The 23,438-nt window shown below is 42.4% G+C and overlaps 1 non-coding gene across 1 annotated transcript; it reads left to right on the forward strand.

The window, feature by feature from the left end:
• Positions 1 to 818: 818 nt before the first annotated feature.
• On the forward strand, positions 819 to 925 carry LOC132604769 (small nucleolar RNA R71). The gene has a single exon (XR_009568870.1). It is a non-coding gene; the product is annotated as a small nucleolar RNA R71 (small nucleolar RNA).
• Positions 926 to 23,438: the final 22,513 nt, after the last annotated feature.

Consider the following 23,438-nt stretch of genomic DNA (forward strand, 5'->3'; position numbering starts at 1 on the left):
GCACTTCTCGGGAAAGGTCTCTGAATTGTGCTTCAAGCTTCTGAATGGAAGCTGAATGCGATAGTTGGACCTGGGACATTCCCTTGATTGTGCTCTCTGTTCTGTCTTGATTCATCAGCATTTTATGCATCATACTCTTCAGTTCTGCAGAATCATTAGACGTGTTGCCAGCAGAGTTAGTTGCTGAATTATCTTTCCATGGCTGGGAATTGCATGCTTGCCCCCTAGGTGGAATGTAGGGGTTAGAGCTCTTGTTGCCATAATTATTGTTATTGTAATTCCCTTGATTGGGATTACCCTGATCAGTTCTTCCATAATTATTTCCTTGGCAATTTTGTTGAGGCCTTTGCCATGGGTGATTACCGGGACCTTGGTAATTTTGCCGTTGATAACCCCCTTGCGAGTTATTGACATAATTCGCATCCTCATATTGTGGCTGCCCCTCAAGATAAGTTTCGTCAGAAACTTGATACATTCCGGGAGCATGAGGTGGCATCTCATCGACAACATTTACACATTTGGCCTCTTTCTCCATAAGCCTTTTGGATAATAAATCCACGGTGGTTTGAAATTGAGCGAACGCATGATCTCGCTCATGATTTTCTTTGGCCACCGCGGCCACAGAGGGACTACCATATGATAGGAATTCGCTATCAGTCGAATGCCAGGCTTGATTATGGGTAGTAAGCTTGTCGAGCAACCGGGTGATTTTGACAAAGGATTTGTCCATGAAGCATCCCCCAGCTGCAGTGTTGACAACTATTTGATTCATTGTATCTAGCCCCTTGTAGAACTTCTCTGTGAGAATTGCATCTGGAAATCCATGAGTCGGAGATTGAGCTAGATAATATTTGAACCTCTCCCATGCAGCATATAGTTGTTCCCCTGGAAGTTGTTTAAACCCAAAAATCTTATCCCGAAGCTCAGCCTTTTTGCTGGGTGGTGTTATGTCCCGTGTTTTCGTATAATTGGAAATCGAGGAATAATTACGACTTGTGTGTTATAAGGACATAATTTAATTTTAGTGAATATGACTATGTTGGTTGTGGAATCTTTAATGTTAAGACATCGGGGAAGGCCGAGAATAAACTTGGAATTTCGGAAATTAGTTTCGGGAATTACAAAACGGGACGTTTTATGAATTGGGCCAAGGAAAATACAACACAAAATTGAGGCCCAAAGAATGGAGGGTGGCCGGCCTTAGCCATGGCCCAAACCCATTATTTTGATGTCATGTGCATAGCACATGACTCTTAAAAGGATATATATATCATGTTACACTTGATAATTATCAAGAACAAGATAAAAATTCAAGAACACCAAGAATAGGAGCTCTCGGCCAAGTGGAAAAAAAAAAGAGAAAGAAAAATTTCCAAGCTTTGTTGTTGATCCAAAAATCTTAATTTCTACATAGTTGTGAAGTACTCAAGACCCTCTTCAACGGGGTATAATTAGTTTGGCACAAGAACTACGTTTGCGACAAGTCGGGGTTTCAAGAAAAGGTGAGAATTCTTACACTTTTATGTTGTAGAATTGATATAAATATGTTAAGGATTGGGAATAGACGAGAATCCCGTAACTTTGGTGTATATAGAAAGCCGTGGGTGTGTGTGTATATTGTATGTTGGCCGTGAGCCTAGGAAGAAGAAAGTGGTGTGAATTGATCTTGTTTAGTTGTATAATGTGTTGTTGTGATCTTTATGTCGTAAATGATTGATTGATGAATTAAATTGGCGTTGGAAAATGATTTCGGACATTTTCGGAAAGTGTATACCTTTGGTATAATTGTGTATATCATTGTATATTTAGGGTGCTAAAGACTTTAAATGTGAGTTATAGTTGGTATTAATGAATTCGGAATGAAACGACGCAAGTTAGAATGTTCGTCGTGAATTTTCGATGTTTTGAAGAATTATGGAAAGTAATGGATTTTGGGGCAATTTCGTGTATGGCTTGGATTGTATTTGGGATGTGATTGTATAAGTTTGAATGAGGAAATGAATACAATTATGTAGATATAGAGTTGGAGTTTTGGAAGTTTGAATGAAAGTTGCCAACTTAGGTAACAAAGTAGAACTTTGAAGCTAGAGTGGTTTGATTATTACTTGTGTTGTTTGATGATGTGTGGGCTGTTGTTGTTGATATATTTTGGACCGAGCTAAGTCTCGGGGATGTTAGATTTATAGGGGAAATGCTGCCGAAATTTCGGTAGGCAAAAATGAAGTTAAAGGCATTCTTAAGCCTAAGAATCTCAATTGGTAACTTTGACCATTTGCAGATTTCAGACGAAACGGGACTTGACCTTTGGGAGAGCGTAAGGCGTCTGTAAGGTATGTAAAGCTTCCCACTTCTTCGTTTGGCATATCTTAGTGTGATAGGCGAATATGGGAACTTCCGGAGCATTTCTGCTCCTCGAAACCCGATCCACAGGAAAGTTACTATTCATTCAATTCAATTGAAGCCTAGGGGCTCTATTTTGGCTAGAATGCCACCACTCGTCCGAAACCTATCGAAATGTGGTCGGGTAACTCAGAAATAATTGTGTATGACCCTTTGGCCTATAAATGTTCGTAAAATATGTTCGCCACCTCAATTTGACTCAAGGTGGGCCCGCTAACCCCGAGACGCCCTATTTGTCTTATTGGGCTGTCCTTTTGAATAAAGTTTGAAATGATACCTTCGATTTTGGAACTTCCTCCTACGGGATGTGTTTTGATTATTACGATACGCTAAGTTACGTTTTGACCTATACGTACTATTTTGAAAACGTTTTGTGAAATGAAACCTTGTATCGACTAAGTACTCGACTACTTTGTATTATGAAATGACTTATGGGATTACTCTGTTTTGAAAGACTATTTTGAAGTATGATTTGCATTTGTTTGCTCACGACTCCGCTCGTGCCTTATTATGACTTCGTTCACCGGTTCCCGGGCCGGTTTTGATTCGTGCGCCTTATGATAATTCGGCCGTATGCTGTGTTACGGTTCCCGAGGCTTCGCCATAGGGCCGGGTTCCGTTTGGAGTTATGCTGTGATATGGCTCGTGATGCGATACGCTCACCTCTGCTTATGTTTGTGTTCGGGGATGTACGGAGATTTGAAACCTTCTGGTGTTATGCTGTGTGTGGCGCCAGCGTCGGAGTGGCGACCACGTTCCTAAGCGTTTGCATGATTTCGTTTGCATTATGTATACGTATATGATTTCGATACGGATTTTGACATACCGATTTGTACTCCATTTTGTATCTGGTTTGCTTTCGGTTTTGATCCATATTTCTGTACTCCGTGCTTTGCATGCTCAGTACATATTTCGTACTGACCCCCTTTCTTCGGGGGCTGTGTTTTATGCCCGCAGGTGCAGATATCGGTGATCCTCCACAGTAGGTTTCACTCTTTGCTATTCCGGAGTACTCCTCTTTGATCCGGAGTCCACTTTTGGTACAGACTCCTTTTGCTTTGTATATATATTCGGTATATATGACTATTTGGGTACGGCGGGGCCCTGTCTCGACATATGTCTTTGTTTTGAATTTCGTAGAGGCCTGTAGTCATATATGTGGGGCGAGGGTCCTATATATGTTTGTTTGAGTTTGTTTTCTGGTCTTAAAGCGGTCTGTTTGTTTTGATGGCCCTAAATGGCCCTTATGCTTATGTTGCACTTTTGACCGGCGATGTCTATTCCGCCGCTCAGTTTGGATTCGATATGACATTTTGATTTGTACGACCGCTTAAGACATATTTTGATATAAATTCGGTTGATATGACTTTTATGAATTTTTGGAATATGCTCGGATTTGGTAAATGAATATGCGGTTTGGTCTGGGTACCCAGATAGGGTGTCAGTCGCGGCCCACGGGGCTGGGTCGTGACAAAAGTGGTATCAGAGCGGTTTGTCCTCGGAATGTCTACAGGTCGTGTCTCGTAGAGTCTTGTTTATCGATGTGTTGTGCACCACATCTATAAACAGGAAGCTACAGGGCATTTACGATGTTACTTTCTTTGGAATCTTAGATCGTACGATAGAGCTGTGCTATTAGGGTCATTCTGATCTGACCCGTTATTGTGTTTGCAGTGATGCCTCCGAAGAAGGCAACGGCGGCCCAGAAGGGCAAAGCGAGGATGGGAGAGACCAGTCAGGCACAGCGATCTACCCGGGCTCGTGTTTATGATTTGCCTGAGGATGTCCCTCATTCTGAGGGGTCTGCTACACCCCCACTAATACAGCCTGGAGCAGGACCTTCAGCAGCTCCAGAGGTCCGTGTACCCGCTCCTGAGACTCCAGCTCCTCAGCCAGGGGCAGAGGATAGGACCCTGAGGGAGGCTGTACAGTTGCTGACTACACTAGTAGCAGGACAGGCTCGCAGACGCGGGCGGAGGGACGATGATGACGATGACAGGCGGGACAGCCTGAGAGTTCGGGAGTTTCTATTATGTGGCCCTCCAGAGTTTTTCGGGTCTAAGCCCGACGAGGACCCCCACGACTTTATTCGGGGGATGCGGCGCTCACTGGACTTGGTCAGGGCTTCAGAGACCGAGTCGGTCGAGCTGGCTTCGCACAGACTTCGAGATGTTGCTACCCACTGGTACGAGACTTGGGAGTTGTCTAGGGGAGAGGGTGCCCCTCCAGCCACTTGGGATCAGTTTGTGACAGCATTCACCCGCCACTTTCTGCCCCCAGAGTTACGACGGGAGCGAGCTGATCGGTTTTTACATTTGCAGCAGAGGGGTCGAAGCGTTCGTGAATATAATTTGGAGTTTGATTCCCTGGCCCGGTATGCACCTGCCGTGGTAGCTGATATGTCTGATCGGATGCATAGATATGTTATGGGGTTGGATCGTTACCTGATTGACGGCTGTATGGCGGTGTCATTGCAGACAGATATGGACATTGCCCGTCTACAGGCCTACGCCCAGGGGATGGAGAACCGGCACCGAGCAGATTGGCCCAGCCGAGAGTATGATGGGAGACGGCCCAAGAGGGCCAGATCAGCGGGGTATCCTGGAGATTCTCGGGGCGGGCAGCCTCAGTATCAGTCCAGTGGATACTTCCCTCCGTTAGGCCGGGACACGCAGTCTGCTAATAAGCGATTGGATAGTGCGGGACCGTCTGGGGCCGGTCAGAGCCCCAGGGTGGCAGGTTCACAAGTATCCAGGGGTCCCAGCCATGCCAGACCACCCAGGCCCCGTTGTTCTCATTGCGGGAAGTCTCATCCTGGGGACTGTTATCGAGCGATTGGAGCTTGTTTTTCTTGTGGTGGTCAGGGCCACTTTATGAGAGACTGTCCGTTGGCTAGCGGTTCTGGTAGTGTGGCTCAGCCGACAGGGTCAGCCGCCGGTTCATCATCTGCTCCATCTGTTGCACGCCCTGGAGGGCGAGGTATGCCAGCACCGGCAGGACGCGGTCGAGGCCGCGGTGGTGGTTCAGGTTCTAGCGGTCCCTCGAACCGCATATACGCTTTGACTGGTCGGCGTGACCCAGAGGCATCACCAGACGCAGACCCAGGTATATTACTACCCTTTTTCTGCATGAATAGGTGCAATGATAGGTCTGTATTCTAGTATTTTATGCGATGTTTTCTCTCTGCGTGTCAGTAAAAGTAGGTTAAGAATCCGAATCAATGAAAATATTCGAGGCGGCTATCTATGCATGTGGGGGGCGAATATAGGGAGTTTGGCAGGCTAAAATGAGAACCACATAGCTGGGAGAGCAAACAACCTATTTGGGTCGGAGTGGGACACGCTACGAAAACTTCCCGAAAAATTTGCTAAGACACCGTTTGGCCCTAAAATTTCGTGACAAAGGTCGTGCGGGGCAATTGATGGAATTATATCAGCCCTAACGCGTCAAAATGCATGAAAGTTCCGGAGTTAAGCGTGCTCAAGCCAGAGCAATTCTGGGATGGGTGACCCCCCTGGGAAGTAATGTAAAGTTTTTCATAAGTGAGAGTGCGATAAATATAAATGGAAATTTGGGGTAACCAAAAGGTAAATAGAATGTGTGTGGAGGAACTAGTGCCCTTTCGGGAGTCGCGCAGAACGAGGCGGACTAAATGGGCAAAAAAAAAAAAAAAAAAAAAAGGTACAACATCGCTCGGGAAATTGAGCGAATTCGAATAACGGTCAGAGACGCCCACCAGTAAGATATGAGTAAATGTATGTGTATGTGTGTATGTGTATGTGTATGTGTGTATGTATGATTTTCGTTTGATGCCCATGTGGGTTAAGAGCCGAGACCCGGCAACTAATGTTATGATAGACGGAAGGTTTTACTAAACCGAATACATGAAGCGAAGCGGGGGGCGACGATCCGAAAGTTGTCAAGGGATGGAAAATCCCTAAGTACATTATAACTCAGTTTGGAATGACGATGTCTGAAAGAGAAGATGAGTATGGAGGGTAGGAAAGATGAAAGGTAAGCAGTGTGAATAAGTGGAACCTTTGAAAGAGTCTATACGCGACACGCAAAACGATTTGTGTGACTACTTGGTGAATAAGTTTGCAAATAAAGGGGAAATTTCTCGTGAATTATTGGAGCCTTAATAGGAGCGATCTGATTCTAATTCGACATTCTATCTGTTGTGCTTCTGCACTCCCGATTCCGATAAGGCTCTGTCTAGTACGCCTCTGTATTTCTGAGCTCGATTATGTTCCCGTCTGATGAATCTTTGTGCGTCTGATTCTGGATACGTTTCTGTCTGGCACACCTCTGTATGTCTGACTCTGGATATAAATCCGTCTGATATGTTTCTGTGCGTTTGATTTTGATCACGCGTATGTTTGATACATTTCGGTCTGTCTGATCACGACTCTGTATGATACAATTCTGTACATTTGATTTTGATTTCGAATCTGTCCGATATGATTCTGTACGTCTGACCCCGACTATGAATCTGTCTAATATGTCTTCGTGTGTTTTATTCTCATTACGAATCTGTCTGATACGCCTTCGTACGTCTGACTCCGATCTCAGATTTGTCTGATATACTTCCGTACCTCTGATGTTGACTATGAATCCGTCCGACATGCTTATACGCGTCTGGCCCTAGTTCTGAATCTGTTTGGCATGAAGTGTCTGGTATGAAGAGGGGTTACGATAATGTGGTAGGGAACTCAGCAGTGCAATAAGGAATGATACTAGGATGTCTGGAAAGCGTTCGTTTGTTATAAGAATATATCTTATGGTTCGATGATTACGTGGGGTATGAGAAAATGTATTATGAAGGCATTTGAATCAGTGATGTGAAAAATTTACCCCCCTAAAGTTAGTAAAGGAGCCGTGTCGGGAAAATAAAAAAAAAGACAACTATAAAGAGAACCCTCCCGGAGCAGTATGACGCCCCATAAGGTCGATTCAACTTTCGAGGACGAATGTTCTAAAGGGGGGGAGAATGTTATGTCCCGTGTTTTCGTATAATTGGAAATCGAGGAATAATTACGACTTGTGTGTTATAAGGACATAATTTAATTTTAGTGAATATGACTATGTTGGTTGTGGAATCTTTAATGTTAAGACATCGGGGAAGGCCGAGAATAAATTTGGAATTTCGGAAATTAGTTTCGGGAATTACAAAACGGGACGTTTTATGAATTGGGCCAAGGAAAATACAACACAAAATTGAGGCCCAAAGAATGGAGGGTGGCCGGCCTTAGCCATGGCCCAAACCCATTATTTTGATGTCATGTGCATAGCACATGACTCTTAAAAGGATATATATATCATGTTACACTTGATAATTATCAAGAACAAGATAAAAATTCAAGAACACCAAGAATAGGAGCTCTCGGCCAAGTGGAAAAAAAAAAAGAGAAAGAAAAATTTCCAAGCTTTGTTGTTGATCCAAAAATCTTAATTTCTACATAGTTGTGAAGTACTCAAGACCCTCTTCAACGGGGTATAATTAGTTTGGCACAAGAACTACGTTTGCGACAAGTCGGGGTTTCAAGAAAAGGTGAGAATTCTTACACTTTTATGTTGTAGAATTGATATAAATATGTTAAGGATTGGGAATAGACGAGAATCCCGTAACTTTGGTGTATATAGAAAGCCGTGGGTGTGTGTGTATATTGTATGTTGGCCGTGAGCCTAGGAAGAAGAAAGTGGTGTGAATTGATCTTGTTTAGTTGTATAATGTGTTGTTGTGATCTTTATGTCGTAAATGATTGATTGATGAATTAAATTGGCGTTGGAAAATGATTTCGGACATTTTCGGAAAGTGTATACCTTTGGTATAATTGTGTATATCATTGTATATTTAGGGTGCTAAAGACTTTAAATGTGAGTTATAGTTGGTATTAATGAATTCGGAATGAAACGACGCAAGTTAGAATGTTCGTCGTGAATTTTCGATGTTTTGAAGAATTATTGAAAGTAATGGATTTTGGGGCAATTTCGTGTATGGCTTGGATTGTATTTGGGATGTGATTGTATAAGTTTGAATGAGGAAATGAATACAATTATGTAGATATAGAGTTGGAGTTTTGGAAGTTTGAATGAAAGTTGCCAACTTAGGTAACAAAGTAGAACTTTGAAGCTAGAGTGGTTTGATTATTACTTGTGTTGTTTGATGATGTGTGGGCTGTTGTTGTTGATATATTTTGGACCGAGCTAAGTCTCGGGGATGTTAGATTTATAGGGGAAATGCTGCCGAAATTTCGGTAGGCAAAAATGAAGTTAAAGGCATTCTTAAGCCTAAGAATCTCAATTGGTAACTTTGACCATTTGCAGATTTCAGACGAAACGGGACTTGACCTTTGGGAGAGCGTAAGGCGTCTGTAAGGTATGTAAAGCTTCCCACTTCTTCGTTTGGCATATCTTAGTGTGATAGGCGAATATGGGAACTTCCGGAGCATTTCTGCTCCTCGAAACCCGATCCACAGGAAAGTTACTATTCATTCAATTCAATTGAAGCCTAAGGGCTCTATTTTGGCTAGAATGCCACCACTCGTCCGAAACCTATCGAAATGTGGTCGGGTAACTCAGAAATAATTATGTATGACCCTTTGGCCTATAAATGTTCGTAAAATATGTTCGCCACCTCAATTTGACTCAAGGTGGGCCCGCTAACCCCGAGACGCCCTATTTGTCTTATTGGGCTGTCCTTTTGAATAATGTTTGAAATGATACCTTCGATTTTGGAACTTCCTCCTACGGGATGTGTTTTGATTATTACGATACGCTAAGTTACGTTTTGACCTATACGTACTATTTTGAAAACGTTTTGTGAAATGAAACCTTGTATAGACTAAGTATTCGACTACTTTGTATTATGAAATGACTTATGGGATTACTCTGTTTTGAAAGACTATTTTGAAGTATGATTTGCATTTGTTTGCTCACGACTCCGCTCGTGCCTTATTATGACTTCGTTCACCGGTTCCCGGGCCGGTTTTGATTCGTGCGCCTTATGATAATTCGGCCGTATGCTGTGTTACGGTTCCCGAGGCTTCGCCATAGGGCCGGGTTCCGTTGGGAGTTATGCTGTGATATGGCTCGTGATGCGATACGCTCACCTCTGATTATGTTTGTGTTCGGGGATGTACGGAGATTTGAAACCTTCTGGTGTTATGCTGTGTGTGGCGCCAGCGTCGGAGTGGCGACCACGTTCCTAAGCCTTTGCATGATTTCGTTTGCATTATGTATACGTATATGATTTCGATACGGATTTTGACATACCGATTTGTACTCCATTTTGTATCTGGTTTGCTTTCGGTTTTGATCCATATTTCTGTACTCCGTGCTTTGCATACTCAGTACATATTTCGTACTGACCCCCTTTCTTCGGGGGCTGCGTTTTATGCCCGCAGGTGCAGATATCGGTGATCCTCCACAGTAGGTTTCACTCTTTGCTATTCCGGAGTACTCCTCTTTGATCCGGAGTCCACTTTTGGTACAGACTCCTTTTGCTTTGTATATATATTCGGTATATTTGACTATTTGGGTACGGCGGGGCCCTGTCTCGCCATATGTCTTTGTTTTGAATTTCGTAGAGGCCTGTAGTCATATATGTGGGGCGAGGGTCCTATATATGTTTGTTTGAGTTTGTTTTATGGTCTTAAAGCGGTCCGTTTGTTTTGATGGCCCTAAATGTCCCTTATGCTTATGTTGCACTTTTGACCGGCGATGTCTATTCCGCCGCTCAGTTTGGATTCGATATGACATTTTGATTTGTGCGACCGCTTAAGACATATTTTGATATAAATTCGGTTGATATGACTTTTATGAATTTTTGGAATATGCTCGGATTTGGTAAATGAATATGCGGTTTGGTCTGGGTACCCAGATAGGGTGCCAGTCGCGGCCCACGGGGCTGGGTCGTGACAGGTGGGAACCATTTTTTTAGAAAGATATTGGCCAGCTCATTCCAGGTATGAATAGTATTGCTCGGGAGCTTTTCATACCATTCCCTAGCTTGGCCAGCTAAGGAATATTTGAAAACCCGCAGTCGCAGTGCATCAGCAGGAACAGCACCTTGAGATTGTTGGGAACATACATGTACGAAATTCTTTAGGTGTCGAAGTGGACAGTCCTCCGAAGAATTTCGGAAATATCCTTCAAGTTTCAATAGCTGATAGATAGAACTATCAACTTTGAAATTAGCATTTCCTGTTCTCGGGGGAACTACAGCAGAAGCATAATCAGCTTCGTCGATGAATTCTGCAAATACATTCTCATCCTCCTCTTCTTCTGGTGCAGGATGGTTCACTTGGATCCCCCCTTGGTTCCCTTGATTGTGATGGGGTCTTCCAGCCGTGTTCACCTGGTTCACTAAAACAGCAAACGAGGTGTGATGGAATAGAAAAAGTTTTAAAGAATAGTACACAACAATTAGTAATTTCTGAACCGTATTCCCCGGCAACGGTGCCAAAATTTGATACGCTCAAATTACACCTATTAATGGCGTAAAGCGGACGTTGTCAAATATAGTAACCCAACAAGGTTGGGGTCGAATCCCACAGGGAATATGGAGAGAAAAGAGTACTAATCGTATGCGATACCGGTCTTTAAATGCTTTAATCCTATTCCAGATAGTTTGAATTGATTGTTGAATAATGTAATTTAATACTTTGACTTAAAATGTAATTAATGTGAGAGAGAGAGACTAAGGTTGTGTTCCCCAATTTGATTAGATATCATGCTTCAGGTTTCAAAGTGATATACTTCTAATGGTTGTTCTATGAATATACACTTGGTCTCTTAAAGACTTCTTAATGTTTCCCAACAGTTAAGAAGTATTTCCTCTTTATGATTCTTCCGAATATAAAAGAGTTACAATCGAAGAGCGACCAATGATGCCAATTTAGACTTATTCTTATTCCTAAGTTAGTCTATTAAACGAGGGTTAACGCCTCGAGTCATTGTTATTCAATCTTACCAATATTGACTCTCTTTCCCAAGAAAAGTCAATATAATGGCTTCGGCTAATGCTTGCAATCATTACCCAACGTTACAACTCAAAGATAGAATAAATAACAACAACCATTATGCATATATCAATAATAGAAACCCATTCACATAATACCCATCATGGGATTCACAACCTTAGAATTGAAATTAGCTACTCATAATGTTTCTTGATAGAAAAAGCTTAAAGATTAACATAATACACTTACAATACTAATACAAGATGGAATGAGAGTGAAGTTGTTGCCTTAAATGCTACAACCACTTCAAGATTAAAAACCTAGGGTTCATGCCTCTAAAATAAAATCGGAATGAATTAAAACCCTACATTATGTATTTATAGAGCCAAAAATCGCGCCAAGTTTCTGGACAATAATGCCCTTACGCCGCATTGTTACGGACCGTAACTCAGGTTACGGTCCGTCCTTCATTTCGTCATTTGACCACTTTGACGTTACGACCACCATGCGACGGACCGTACCCTGTGTTACGGTCCGTCCTTCTGAAACGTAAGTGGTGACAATTACTTAGCAACTCTCTGGAATTTTGGATGATGTTACGGTGAAGGGTTACGGACCGTAACATGAGTTACGGACCCTGTTACTACTAAACCGTAACACTGAAGGTTTTATTGAAACTCTCTGGAAATTTAGCTCATGTTACGGTGACATGTTACGGACTGTAACGCTCCACCGTAACACGGATGGTTTCAATGAAAACTTTCTGGAAATTCAAGCCCTGTTACGGATCAAAGGTACGGACCGTAACATGAGTTACGGAGCGTCGCTTAGCTCCAATTTGTCCGTTTTTTCAGCATTACTTCTCATTTCCGATCCTTAGTTAATCAACCCTATAAAACACAAAAATAACATAAGAAACAATGTAAAAACACTTAAAATCAAGCAACATGTCAAGTTACAAAGGCATAAAATGTGCTAAAATTCACGGCACATCAGTGGGCCCGCTACTCTCAGATTTTTCCTTACAGTGTTGCTTGACTTATTAGAAGTGAATCCAAAGGGAACTTTTGATCCCGAGTTCGTTACCAAATGATAAGTACTATGACTCCTCCAACGAGGACCCTTCCATGACGAGAATGATAACAATGACATTACATAAGAGGATATGCCTATGATACGCAGTACCGGAACGACTCTATGACCAAGATAACTAAGCTAAGTATCTTATGTAAATATGAAAATGATAAATTAATTTTTGAATCTTATTTATATTCCCTAGCTATGCCTTTATTTTCTAAAGATTTCAACGTCTATGAACTGTCATCTATGATGCCCACAATTTCATTCTACGTTTACTTTAATACTATTCTCCATTGACCATCTCACCTCAAAATATTCGTCCCTTTGAGGTGAGACAAGAGCGATCACGAGTATTCCATAATGTAATCGGAGGTCACCGGCCTTACGCCGCTCCGATGGCTATATGATTTTTCCTTGGGCTCCCTTGTGTGCTTATAGGATATATACATATAGAAAACATGTCTATGTATATAAGACATGTATATATATATATATATAAAACATGTATATGTATATAAGATATGTATAAGTATATAAAAGATATATATGTATATAAGATAAGTAAATGTATATAAGACATGTATATGTAAGCAAGCTATGTATATGAACCTGGGTTGGGGGGAAGGGATACATGGGGGAATGGGAAGGGAAACATGTTTCATTGCTACCTGATCAGCTGGCTTATCATCCCGGACGCGGGGTGCCCGGACGCGGGATATATGGGTGAGCCGGTGTATATCGGCGCTAGGTGGGTGAGCCGGCATTGTTCGGCGCTATGATATGACCTACCATGTCATGACCAGACATGCTATGATAAGATATGCTATGGTAAGCTATACTATGACATGATATGCTATGATCTGCTACGATAGGACATGATATGACAAGCTATGCTATGCTATGATACGCTATGATATGCTATGCTATGGTAAGACATGCTATGACACGACATGCTATACCATGCCATGCTACGATATGAGGTACTATGTTATGATATACTATAGCCTGACACTCTATGACACGATATACTATGACGTGATATACTACGACAAGACAAGATAAGATATAATACGATATGATACGAGATGATAATATATGACATGAGATATGTTCTATCTTCTATATTCTATGACTCCATGACATTATTAATTATACATTATGTTACTGCTAGTGTTATCTTTCATGCCTTACATACTCGATACACTATTCGTACTGACGTCCCTTCTTGTGGAGGCTGCGTTTCATGCCGCGCAGGTCAGCAGATAGGCGGATTTGATCCTTAGGAGCCTTACCAGCAGTGTTGACAGCGCTCCAGTTGTTCCGGAGCCTCACTTCTGCGGTACTATTTTGTGTATGTATATTCGGGCACGGCAACACCCGGCCCTTTCTATGTATAAGTGTACTACGTCTAGAGGCTCGTAGACAGTTATGTACAGTCAGTTAAGTACAGTTAGATATATGGTGTTTTGGCATGCTAATGTTGATGTATAAGTGATAACGAAGTTTATTAGTCTATGTTCAGAATGACGCCGCTAATGTTAATGTTCAAAAAAAAATGGCTCTGTTTACATGGCTTGCTAAGAGGTAAAGGTAAAACGATAGACAAGGGGTGCTCGGTATAAGTATCGGGTACTCGTCACGGCCCCTAGACGGGTCGTGACAGAAGTGGTATCAGAGCAGTTCGGTCCTAGGAGTTTGTCTACGAGCCGTGTCCAGTAGCGTCTTGTTTATGGGTGTGTAGCGCGCCACACTTATAAACAGGAGGCTACAGGGCATTTAGGAAATATGACCATCTTTGTGTCCTAAGATCGTGCGATTGAGCTATGCTATTAGGTATCTATGTTCCCTTCCTAATCCTATGCTATGGTTTCAGTACTGTCGATGAAGAGATCAGCTTCAGATGATGGGGGCACCAGTAAGGCCCCTAAAGTATCTCCAGAGCCGAGTAGGGGGAGCCTCGGCTATTCGATTGAGTCAGATCCGTCAGAGGACCCAGCCACAACTCCTCCAGATTTTCTGACCCCCAGAGCGGAGGATCCCGCGGAGGACAGCTATGATGCGGACCCGTCGGAGGATCCAGCGACAATTCCTCCAGAGATTCTGACCCCTAGAGCAGGGGATTCCACAGACAGTGGCTATGATACAGATACCTCAGAGGATTCGACGATGACTCCCCAGAGCTTCTTACCTCCAGGGAGAAGGATAGTCATGGCACAGATCCGTCAGAGCACTCTTCTGGGACGACGGACGAGGAGTCTTCCGGGGGTACGCCAGTTACCCCCGTGATGGAGGACCGTGTCATTCCGGCCACCTCGGAGAGTGCTACGGATTTCTCCTGTCCCTTGTTCCGGCCATCAGAGAACCAGGAATCACCGCTATTCTCTTCGGACTCGGACGCGAGAAATGACGAGGGTCGGGCGAGCGATGAGCAGACGGACGAGAATGAAGAATATACTTCGCATGGTAGCTCCCCGGGCCAGGCTCGAGATTGATCGGCTACAGGTATATGAGATTTTCTTTAAAACTTTCTATGTATACGTAATCTCTGCAGGAATACTGATTAATAACGGCAGGTAGAAATTCAAAAAGGGGTCAAAGGTTTAGCGGCTATAAGTAATGGCGACTGAGATGTCCCCGCCACCAGTGTGAGTTTAGAAACCCCGGTAAAAGATAGTTATATGTATGGATAGGAGTAAATAGCGAAGATCTAAGCAGAGGGAATATGGTAGTTGTATGGTTAGGAAAGTGAAGATAGGAGCGGGACACGCCGTGAGGACGTTTTGGGAGTTGTTAGAACCCCGACTTACTTTAAATAATGTGACAAAGGCCGTACGGGACAGTCGGAAAAATTACACCAGCGTTCGCATATTAAACTCCACCAGAGTTTCAAGGTTAAGCGTGCTCAGGTGGGAGCAATTTCATGATGGGTGACCCCCTGGGAAATATGCTGAAATTTTCACAAATGTGGGAACAAGAGACGAATGTGAAGCTAGGTAGTCCAATGTAAATTAGAGTGTGTGGAGTGGTTACAAACCCTATAAGAGTCATGTAGGTTGAGACGGACAAGACTAACGGAAGAGGAGAAAGCGTGACAGAAAGGGGACTTATTAACGTGGGGCCAACGTTCGGAGCTTACTCAATGGACTTACGACATAAAAGCGACCTAAGCGACATGTGAGATGTCTATGAAGGAGACCTCCCCGAAGTATTATGATACACTATGAGGCCAGTTTAACATTCGAGGACGAATGTTCTAAAGGGGGGGAGAATGTTATATCCCGTATTTTTGAACGTCAGATTAATTGCTGAGGTGGGACCCACACATCGAGATTTTTTTGGGACATCTGAAAATTCATATGAATCACATATGAGAAGTTAAACACAACTCAAGAAAGACCCTTGGGCCAAATCAAAGTGGAAGTCCTCCAAACGAATATTTTAAGAAAATGTTTTCGGGTGATCTGACTTCAAGGGGCAAAAACGGTATTATAAGTTTGGAATTTGGAAAAGTACCAAGAAATAGAAGTTGTAGATAATTGAATTAGCTTTCCAACCATAGGTCGTGGGTCCCCAGGTGACGTCAGTACAAGGAGATATGGACGTTTTAAGGTCGAAAGGTCAGTGGGCTAGGCCCAACTCGGGACCAAACCGAGTTGGCCCAAAAAAATCAAAAAAAATAAGTGGGCTAAGGTTTGGGCCTTGTTTGGCCGTCCATTTGGTGTGGGCTTAAGCCCACATCAAGGTTAATGAGTAAATAAAGAGATGACCAAGTCATCATTTTCATCAAACTCTCTAGAATTTTCAAGAAAGTAACAACAAGAAAAGAAGGCGAAAAACTTGAAGGCCATTTCGGCCAAGATCAAAAACCAACAAGAAAATTGATAAAAATTCTTCAAAAATAATTTTCTACCAAGTAAAGGGTGATTAACAAGGTGGAGTTGTTGTTGGAGCAAGAACAATTCAAAATCATACAAGTTGTCAAGTTGTAGTCAAGTGAGAAGTTGAAGAAGAAAGGTGAGTTTTGATCTTGTTTTATGTGTTATATATGGTTTATATGTGTTGTAGTATGCCAAAATGGATGAAATTCAAAAAGGAGAGAAATATAGTACATGGCCGTGTGTATGTATATATGTGTAGGAGTCATGCTTCAATTATTTTAATTAGTGTTTGGTTGTTATTGTTGTGAATGATATGTGGATGATGGAAGTTGAATGAATTTTGAGAAGTTGTAGTTTGTATGTTGGTGTTGGCCGTGTGGTTATGGTGAAAAAATGGAAGAGAATGAGTCCATTTTATTTAGTATTTTGTTTGTTGTTATGTTGTGGACTCTATGTTGCTAATGAATGTCTAGGAACCTTAGTGAAGTTGAAGTAGGTGGAGGTCTGTTTTAGAAGTTGTGTAAATTGAATGAAATGTTCTTGCATGCATGGAAGGTAATGTGGTTAGTATGATGTTGTTGGAATATAGATTATGAGGTTGTTATTGTTTTCATTAAAGTTAGAAAGTTTTTTGAAGAAGTAGTAAGTTGATTGAATATGGAAGTTGTTAGTATTGTTGTTGTTGGAATTGTGGTTGATATTTTGGCCGGGTTTGAATTCTCGGGATTGTTATTGATTGAAATTAGCCAAGTTGAACTTGGTGGGATGGAGTATTTATAGGGGAAGTGCTGCCGAAATTTCGGTAGCCAAATGTTTCCTTAAGATTCTAACTCTAAGTACCCTAATAAGAGTTTTGGTAAACATGACCAATTTGCAGATTTTGACGAGATTGCGACGTGAATTTGGAATAGCAAAAGGAGCGGAAAGAGGTATGTAAGGCTTCACTCTTCTTTCTATGGCATGTCTTAGATGTAATAAGTCGGGTACGAGCCTCGGAGACAACCCTAGCCCCCGGAATCCGCACCTAAAGTTTTCCACTTTTTGTTCAATAGAATTGAACTAGAAAGTGTGCAAATGATGGAAAGACCTCTTAAACCCTTAGAAATTGCACGAGTGGGACCCGATTACCCTAGAACCCTCACAAGTAATGACATGACACGTAATATATGTAAATAACGTACGCCACCCCATTCGGCCCGAGGTGGGCCCGCTACTCTCAGATTTTTCCGTACAGTGTTGCTTGACTTATTAGAAGTGAATCCAAAGGGAACTTTTGATCCCGAGTTCGTTACCAAATGATAAGTACTATGACTCCTCCAACGAGGACCCTTCCATGACGAGAATGATAACAATGACATTACATAAGAGGATATGCCTATGATACGCACTACCGGAACGACTCTATGACCAAGATAACTAAGCTAAGTATCTTATGTAAATATGAAAATGATAAATTAATTTTTGAATCTTATTTATATTCCCTAGCTATGCCTTTATTTTCTAAAGATTTCAAAGTCTATGAACTGTCATCTATGATGCCCACAATTTCATTCTACGTTTACTTTAATACTATTCTCCTTGACCATCTCACCTCAAAATATTCGTCCCTTCGAGGTGAGACAAGAGCGATCACGAGTATTCCATAATGTAATCGGAGGTCACCGGCCTTACGCCGCTCCGATGGCTATATGATTTTTCCTTGGGCTCCCTTGTGTGCTTATAGGATATATACATATAGAAAACATGTCTATGTATATAAGACATGTATATATATATATATAAAACATGTATATGTATATAAGATATGTATAAGTATATAAAAGATATATATGTATATAAGATAAGTAAATGTATATAAGACATGTATATGTAAGCAAGCTATGTATATGAACCTGGGTTGGGGGGAAGGGATACATGGGGGAATGGGAAGGGAAACATGTTTCATTGCTACCTGATCAGCTGGCTTATCATCCCGGACGCGGGGTGCCCGGACGCGGGATATATGGGTGAGCCGGTGTATATCGGCGCTAGGTGGGTGAGCCGGCATTGTTCGGCGCTATGATATGACCTACCATGTCATGACCAGACATGCTATGATAAGATATGCTATGGTAAGCTATACTATGACATGATATGCTATGATCTGCTACGATAGGACATGATATGACAAGCTATGCTATGCTATGATACGCTATGATATGCTATGCTATGGTAAGACATGCTATGACACGACATGCTATACCATGCCATGCTACGATATGAGGTACTATGTTATGATATACTATAGCCTGACACTCTATGACACGATATACTATGACGTGATATACTACGACAAGACAAGATAAGATATAATACGATATGATACGAGATGATAATATATGACATGAGATATGTTCTATCTTCTATATTCTATGACTCCATGACATTATTAATTATACATTATGCTACTGCTAGTGTTATCTTTCATGCCTTACATACTCGGTACACTATTCGTACTGACGTCCTTTCTTGTGGACGCTGCGTTTCATGCCGCGCAGGTCAGCAGATAGGCGGATTTGATCCTTAGGAGCCTTACCAGCAGTGTTGACAGCACTCCAGTTGTTCCGGAGCCTCACTTCTGCGGTACTATTTTGTGTATGTATATTCGGGCACGGCAGCACCCGGCCCTTTCTATGTATAAGTGGACTACGTCTAGAGGCTCGTAGACAGTTATGTACAGTCAGTTAAGTACAGTTAGATATATGGTGTTTTGGCATGCTAATGTTGATGTATAAGTGATAACGAAGTTTATTAGTCTATGTTCAGAATGATGCCGCTAATGTTAATGTTAAAAAAAAAATGGCTCTGTTTACATTGCTTGCTAAGAGGTAAAGGTAAAACGATAGACAAGGGGTGCTCGGTACAAGTATCGGGTACTCGTCACGGCCCCTAGACGGGTCGTGACATAGGGGTTTTTCTACGAGCCGTGTCCAGTAGAGTCTTGTTTATGGGTGTGTAGCGCGCCATACTTATAGGCAGGAGGCTGCAGGGCATTTAGGAAATCAGACCTTCTATGTATTCTAGATCGTGCGATAGAGCCATGCTACCAGGTTTCCATATTCCTTTCCTAATCCTATGTTATGGTTTCAGTAATGCCGATGAAAAGAAAGGCTATGGCGGCCCAGAAGGGCAAGAGGGTGGCTGGAAGCGGGGTTGAACGGGAGCTAGAAGAAGGCTAGTCTTATGATGAAACTCCCCCTCAGACTTCTCCTGCTTCCCCTGTATCAGCAGAGCTGGAAGGAGCTCCAGCTCCAACCCCAGTACCACCAGTTCCACCGCCAGTAGCTGCGGGCCAACAGATGGCAGAGGCTATTCAGCTGCTGACACATCTAGTTGCCGCACAAGTTCCGCGGCAAGATGAGGGCCAGGGAGACAGGGCGGTGAGTGCGAGGGCTCGTGATTTTATCACTTTGAAGCCTCCGGAGTTTTATGGATCGAAACCAGAGGAGGACCCCCAAAGTTTCATAGATGAGATGCTGAGGACACTGAGGATCATACATGCTTCGGATACAGAGTCAGTGGAATTGGCTTTATACAGGTTGCGAGATGTAGCAGTTCTGTGGTATAATAGTTGGATATCTTCGAGGGGAGAAAATGCCCCTCCCCCGGTTTAGCAGGAATTCACTGAGGCATTTCTGCGACATTTCTTACCGCCGGATGTTCGACGAGCTCGAGCTGATATGTTTTTGAATCTTAAACAGGGAAATACGAGCATCAGGGAATATAGTTTTCGCTTTAACTCGTTAGCCAGATATGCCCCAGCCATGATAGCTGATAGGGGAGATCACGTACACCGGTTTGTGAGTGGATTGGGGCCACATTTAATTAAGGAGTGTCTGACGGCTTCGCTCCAGGACGGAATGACTATTACTCGCATTCAGGCCTATGCCCAAAACCTGGAGGAACAATATCAGTCACGGAGAGAGGAGCGCTATTCGGATCGGAGTTCCAGAAAAAGGGGCAGATCTTCCGGGACTAGAAGCGAATATAGAGGGGGACAGGCACAGGAGCAATCTAGGTATTCAGGCCAATCAGCGGCCAGTGCACCTCCTCGATTTGTGGATAGGAGATTTGACCGTTCTACTTATTCAGGAGCAGATCAGGGTACTAGAACTTCGGGATCCCAGTATAGAGCTGATCCTAGCAGGATGATACCCACCCCGCCACGGTGTCCTCGGTGTGGTAGGCCACACTCTAGAGAGTGTTGCCCAGGTACAGGTGCTTGTTATACTTGTGGGCGGGTTGGCCACTTAATGCGTGATTGCCCACTGAGGAATGAGAGAGACCAAACCCAGCCCGCCGGATCAGCGGTTGGTTCATCGTCGACCGTGTGCCGTCCTGGACAAACTTCCCAAGCTCCAGCGAGCCGTGGCCGAGGCAGAGGAGGAGGGGCACCCAGTTCATCCGGCCCTCCGCACCGCATATATGCATTGGCAGGACGGCAGGATCCTGAACCTTCCGCAGACGCAGCCACGGGTACATTATCGGCACTTTTCTATGATATGTATGTGTTAATTGATCTAGATTCCACTCTATCGTATACTATTCTTTGTATTGCTGATCGTACTCAGAATTTGGAAATTTGGGACAAGAGTAGCTGTACTCATAGGTAAGGGGCGGATACTGGAGGTTACGAAGGCTAAAATGGTAATTAAAAGGAAAAGATGCGTTACAAGAGCGCTCCGGAAATGGTCAAGACCCCAACTTGCCCCATATTATGTAATATAGACAGTACGGGGGAATGGAGGTAAAAATACTAACACTAAGACCCTAAAATGCATTAAAGTTTCGAGGTTAATCGTGCTAGGGTGAGAGCAATTTCAGGATGGGTGACCCCCTGGGAAATATGCTGAAAATTTCATAAATGTGGGAACAAGAGACCAATGTGAAATTAGGTAGCCTAAAGTAAATTAGAGTGTGTGAAGTGGTTAGAAACCCTGTAGAAGTCGTGTAGGCTGAGACGGACTAGACTAGCAGAAGGGGAGAAAGCATGACAGAGCTTCAGGACTAAAGAAATTTGGATTAGCTTTTGGAAGTGTTTGTCAGTAAAATAGTGGTGGAAATGTATATATGTACATGACATCTTATCTGTGACTGTAGAACCCTAACAAACAGTGTCGCGATACATAGAATATGCTAGCTGAATGAAATTCAAAAGACGTGATGAAGGATATAACTACGGATGTCACAGGGTAAGATCGATGCCGAACCCATACTAGTTAAGGCTAGAAAGCCCTAATGCGGTGATATACGGGAACCTATCTGGCAAGGGAATAGACGCGACAAACTCCGCAAAGAAGGAATTACAATTGTAAAAGACCGCGGAAGGCGACGATTATTTAAAGGGCATAGGCGTGTGTAGACCCTCTTAATAAAGGAGGGGAGAACATGTTAGACCTAAAATGGACTATGACGATTCAAGATCCAATAAAGGGGACTTATTAACGCCGGGCCAGCGTTCGGAGCTAACTCAATTGACCTACGACATAAAGGCAACCTAAGCTCCTAAAATAGATATGTTAAGCGACATGTGAGGTATCTACGAAGGAGACCTCCCCGAAATATTATAATACACTATGAGGCCAGTTTAACATTCGAGGACGAATGTTCAAAAGGGGGGGAGGATGTTATATCCTGCATTTTTGTGCAATCGGATAATTCAAGACAATCGCGGGAAGACAACAAGCAAGGCCTTATTTTTGTTTTGTTTGGCATATGAGTTGCTTATGAAGAATTTAGAAGCGGAATTATTAAGAAAGTCTAGGGGTAAAAAGGGTATATTCGCAATATGACTCGTGGAAATATGGTCGGAGGCTAAGGGCAAATGTGGAATTTTGGAAAAAATTAATTTATGAGTTGCAAGACCAAGAGAGCAAAATATGGGCTTGGAAATTAAAAAGGGGCCACTTGGGCCATCCACATGGGTGGGCCTAGGCCCAACTAAAGCCTAAGTGGTCAAAATAAAAGGAGACTAAGTCTTCTAATTGTCCACAATCCTCTAGAAACTCCAAGAACATAAGAACACAAGAGAAAAAAAAAAGGGAGCTAGGCCATTCGGCCATAGTAACTCCAACAACATCCTTGGAAAAAACGAAATCTTCAAAAATTATTTTTCTATCAATTGAAGGATTCCTAGCAAGGTGGAGTGGTTTTTGGAAGAAGAAAAATTCATATTCTTGCAAATTGAAAGTTTTAGCCAAGTGAAGAAGTGAGGAGAAAGGTAAGTATTTATCCTCTTTTATATGTTATGGATGTTTATGTATGTTGTAGTATGCAAAAGTGAATGAAAATCATGAAAATAGAGATGTAGGTTGTGGCCGTGTATATGGTGTATATAGCCGTGTATATGTGTTGAATTGTGGAGGAATGGTGAGCAAGTTTTATTTAGTATTTTAGTTGTTGTGTTGTGGATTTTATGTTGCAAACAAAAGCTTAATGAGCTTACTGAAGTTTTAGTAGTTGGGGGCTTGTTTTGGAAGTTTATGTAAATTGAATATGATGTTCTTGCATGTATGGAATATAATGTTGTTAGTATGATGTTGTTAGTGCATAAATTATTAGGTTGTTATTGTTCTTATTGGAGTTGGAAGTCTTGAAGGAAGTATTATATTGATTGAGTTGTTAGAATGTATCTTGGGTTGATTATTGAAATTGTTAGTATGATTGTTGGCATTATTGTTGATAATTTGGCCGGGTTGCATTCCCGGATTGTTGTTGATTAAAATTAGCCAAGTTGAATCTTTGGGGATGGTGTATTTACAGGGGAAGTGCTGCCGAAATTTCGGTAGACAAGTATTATCTTAAGATTCAACTTATAAATGCTCTAATCAATATTTGGTAAATGTGACCAAATTGTAGATTTTGGCGGATTTGCACCTTGAATTTGGAGTAGCATAAGGAGCGAAAAAAGGTATGTAAGGATTTACTCTTCCTTCTTTGGCATGTCTTAGACATACTAGGTTGGATACGAACCTCGGGGACAACTCTATTCTCCGGAATCCGCGCCTAAAGTTTCCCCTTTTTCATTCAATAGAATTGAATTAGACCTTTCATGAATAGTGGGAAGAATTGCCTAGCT

Source organism: Lycium barbarum, chromosome 7 (assembly GCF_019175385.1).
Source record: "Lycium barbarum isolate Lr01 chromosome 7, ASM1917538v2, whole genome shotgun sequence".
Taxonomy (NCBI): Eukaryota; Viridiplantae; Streptophyta; class Magnoliopsida; order Solanales; family Solanaceae; genus Lycium; species Lycium barbarum.